A 4551-nucleotide genomic window follows, 5' to 3' on the forward strand; every position below is an offset into this window, starting at 1 on the left:
GCGGCTCGGCTGGGCTCCCTGGTGCTCCAGGGCCATGGGAGTGGGCACCCTCGGGCCTCAAGGGGCTTGACCCTGACCAGGGTCCCACGCACCTGCACTTGGGGTGGGGGCTTCCCAGGAGGTCTCGGCAGTCACATCCCCCCCTTGTTCATCAGCCCTTCCCGCGCTGTCTCTTCCAGTCCTCGGGCCCCGAGGAGTCCCCACGCCCCTGTCACAGATGGGAGAGTTGAGGCCCAGCGGGGGATGAGCCTCAGTGCTACAGGCAGGGGCATCACGGGCGGGCGGGGCGCCAGCTGGCCCAGCAAGATCTGAGTGTGGGAGGTGCCCGAGGAAAGGCATCAGTTGTTGGGTGAGCCACTTGGGACGCTGTCTGCCCAGCAGCACTAGACCATGATGCCCGGCCGAGCACCAGGACCTGGGTGCGCCCGAGAGGGAGGGTAGATGCTCCCTGTGCGAGAGGGAGGGTGGGTGCTCCCTGCATGGGGCTGATTCTAGCTCCAGCCACTCTGTCACTTGCTCCCTTTGCTCCCAGCCTCCAGATCCACAGCGGGGTCCCTCACCCTGCCCCCACTCTGGCCGGCGAGTGACACGTCTGTCCTGCAGGACCCTCCTGTTCAGAGGGTGCAGCCGATGCCACTCTGCAGGGCCCAGTCCTCCCGCCAGTGCACAATCCTCTGGTCTCTGCGGCACAGACGCACCCCGGGCCACAGGTTCAGGGCCTCAGGCTCTGGCTCACCAGCATCTGCCCTGGGCTGTGGAGGGCCCGGGTGCCCCCTCAAACGTGACTCAGTGAGGATGAGGAGGTGGCCGTTGGACTGTGGGGGATTCACTGCCACATAGCAGGAAGTTCCTGACCACAGGCCCAGCATAGGGAGCGGCTGGGGCCACCCAGGGTGCAGGTGAGGCTTCCTGGCACCCAGGAGCCAAAGCCCACAGCCCCCTTGTCCCATCCCAGGGATGACGCCCATCCCAGGATGAGGCTGCCAGGGCCGGGCAGGCAGGCCCCAGGCCAGGCCTCATGGAGCCGGGCCATCTCCCCGTGGAGAGAGGCCACATCCTCATGGAGCCCAGCCGTGTCCTCTGTCCCCCGCCTGTTCACCATCTGCTCCCTGGAGCAGGAGGAGTCCCTGCCTGTCAGACCAGTCTGTGGAAAGACCCACCTCCCTCCTGTCCGTCGGGGACACTGGCTCTGCCCTGCACCAAGTGGTGTTTCCTCATCACGCTTTGTTGCCCAGCAGCCTGTGGGGTGAAGCCCCCCGTGCAGCTGGCCCAGCCCCGTGGTCCCCACGTCCTGGGTCATGCCCCAGTGCAAAGCCGGCTGTGGGCCTTGTCTGCTGAGTCGGGCTCTCACGTTGGCAGGGCTCACTGCGGTTTTGAAGTCCAAACGCTCCGTCATAAGCCTCTTCTGCCAGTTCTATCTCCGGTGAAGAGGTGAACCGTAGGCGGGGCAGGGGGGCTGCTCTGAACTTGCCCCTCCACGCTGCAGCCCACCTCCCTCTGGCAGTGGGGTGGCCGTGCTGGGTCCCAGGGCAGGGCCTGGAGTCCCGCCAGCCCATGACGCATTTCGTGAGCCCCCACCTTTTGATATGCACATGCAGCTGAGGCTACCCTGACCCCACATTCAAAGTCGGAAATCCCCAAAACCCAAGACCTTTTGAGCACTGATGGGCTCGGGGTGCACACAGAACATTTGGGATTTCCCTTTTTTTTTTTTTTTTTTTTTTTTGAGACAGAGCCTGTCGCCCAGGCTGGAGTGCAATGGTGAGATCTCGGCTCACTGCAACCTCCGCCACCCAGGTTCAAGTGATTCTCCTGCCTCAGCCTCCCGAGTAGCTGGGATTACAGGCAGGCACCACCACGCCTGGCTAATTTTTGTATTTTTAGTAAAGACAAGGTTTCAGCATGTTGGTCAGGCTGGTCTCGAACTCCTGACCTCAGGTGATCCACCCGCCTCAGCCTCCCAAAGTGCTAGGATTACAGGCATGAGCCAACACACCTGGCCAAGTGGCAGTATTTGAAAAAAGAAAAGCAGAGAGAAATGCTCAACCTGTAAGTATAATGCAAATATAGTGTCCAAACTCCAAACAATCTGAGCTCCAGAACACTTTTCTGGTCCTGCGCGTCTCGGATGAGGAACACGCGGGCAGGGCGTGTTGTTTTGTGGAAAGGATCTCGTGTTCATAGAAAGCTGCACCCGCAGCATGAGAGTCCTGCATCCTTTGGGAGGCGCTGACCACCCTGAGCTCGCTTCTGTGTCTCCTGGAACCCAGGTGTCCTCCCAAGGTCAGAGTTGGGAAAGACACGCAGCCAGTGGATCTCAGATCAGAGGATGCTGCAGGGACAGACCTCACCCAGGGCGGCCTTCTTTGGCCCGGTGCAGCTCCCGGGCCTTCCCCGACCCCTGTGACCTCGCACCTATGAGGGCTGCCGGCCTGTCCTTCTGTGGTCCATGCCCCCGGCCTGTCCGCCTGCACCTTCCTCGTGACGGGACCTCGGTTCTGTGTCTTCAGCAGGCAGTTTTCCATCTTCGCCTGAGTCACCATCTAAACGCCTGGAGACTTCACGTGACATTCTGGATTTTCAGAGTCACTGCTTATACCTCAGGCTGTGCTGGCCCAACTTGGAGAAGCTGTGCCCCCAGGCCCAGGAGGCAGGGCATCGCCAGCCCGCAGCCACAGTCAGAACCCTCCGAAGGAGGTCAGAGGACCCACAGCACCCCAGTGAGGGGCAAGGACCTCTTCCCTTCTTCCCTCCACCCCGGGGAGGTCAGCCTGGGGGCCCAGGGTCTCTCTTGAGCCACACGGCCGGGCCCAGGCACTGGCTGCCCTTAGCGTGACCCAGCCTTTTGACCAAAAACACACAGCCCCATGGGTGCTATACAGCGCCTCTGCATGGGAGACCTCCGAGGCCAGGACACACCCTCTCCAGCTCCCATGATACAGGGAGGGAAACTGAGGCACGGTGTCTTAGCTCAGCTTGCCGTGACAGGCTGCTGTAGACCATGCGGCTTCCACATGGGTGACCTCTGAGGCCAGGACACACCCTCTCCAGCTGCCGTGTTACAGGGAGGGAAACTGAGGCACGGTGTCTTAGCTCAGCTTGCCGTGACAGGCTGCTATAGACTGTGCGGCTTCCACACAGGCATTTGCTTTCCTACCACTCTGCAGGAGTCTGAGGTCAGGATGCCGGCAGGGTCAGGTTCTTAGAGGCCCGCTTCCTGGTTCAAAGCCAGCACCTTCTCACTGTGTCCTCACAAGCCCGAGAGAGAAAGTGCTGGTCCCTTCACCCCCTACCAGGGCACCAATCTCATTGTGGGGGCCCCTACCTCACGACCTCATCTAACCCAAATCGCCTGCCAAAGGCCCCCTCCTAACACCATCACACTAGCGGTCATGGTTTCAAAATGTGACTTTGGTGGCCGGGCACGGTGGCTTATGCCTGTAATTCCAGCACTTTGGGAGGCCAAAGTAGGAGGATTGCTTGAGCCCAGGAGTTCAAGAGCAGCCTGGGCAACACAGCAAGACCCCATCTCTACTAAAAACTTAAAAACCACACACACACACACACACACACACACAGAGATGTCTTTGAGGAGACACAGACATTCAGTGCATAACATCCAGGGTGGATGGGCCAAGGCTGCCCAGTGGGTGGGTGGCCCCAGATCCCAGCCGCACCTGTCCCTCCCTGCCACCCTCCTGGCCTCCTTCAGAAACCCTGTGGGGAGTGGATTGTGGGGGGTTAGGAGGCTCTGGCGGGAGGCAGATCACCCCAAAGCAGCATGAGTGACAGCTAACATGCCGGGCCTGCCCTGCGATCTGTGACTGCAAACTCACTGAATCCTGGCAGCGACACTGAGCGGAGGGACTGGGTTACTTCTGTTTCCCAGATGAGGAAACTGAGGCCCAGAGCGGGCAGAGAGCTGTCCGAGCCCAGGCGTTCAGGGAGGGGCGGAGCCAAGTGTGAAGCCAGCAGGCACACTCTGAGGTCGGGCTGAGAGCAGCACGTCCCTTGCCCAGGCGGAGGGACCGCAGGTGGCAGGACACTCTCGTGGGAATCCTAAGGACGCCAGAGCACACCGCTCCGGGGCAGCCGAGCTGGACCCACAGGTGTGACTACAGCGCAAGCCAGGGCCGCCCCTCCCAGCTCCCGGGCCGTTTTTAGGGCGCCGTGGCTGCAAGGGGGCGGCTGGCTCTGGGCCGCTTCACCCCAAGCTGTGATGGGCCAGGGTGGCTCTGCACCCCGCCCCCCTGAGCCCAGGCCAGGCAGGCAGGACCCCCGCTGCGGCTGAGAAATGGGAGGAGCCGAGGAGACAGAGCCACTGCTGGCCACACTCTCCACCTCCACCGGGTCAGGGTCCTTCCACCGTGACGGCAGGACAGGACCCCCATGGCTTCTCCACTGACAGCAGCAGGATCCTTGCCTTCTCGCTCGCTCTGTCACCCCCCAGTCTGTTTCTCTGTCTCTGCCTGTATCTCTGTCTGTCCATCTCAGTCTCTATCTTTCTCTCTCCCTGTCTCTCTGTATCTGCCTGTATCTCTGTCTGTCCAT

Source organism: Pan troglodytes, chromosome 10 (genome assembly GCF_028858775.2).
Source record: "Pan troglodytes isolate AG18354 chromosome 10, NHGRI_mPanTro3-v2.0_pri, whole genome shotgun sequence".
Classification (NCBI taxonomy): Eukaryota; Metazoa; Chordata; class Mammalia; order Primates; family Hominidae; genus Pan; species Pan troglodytes.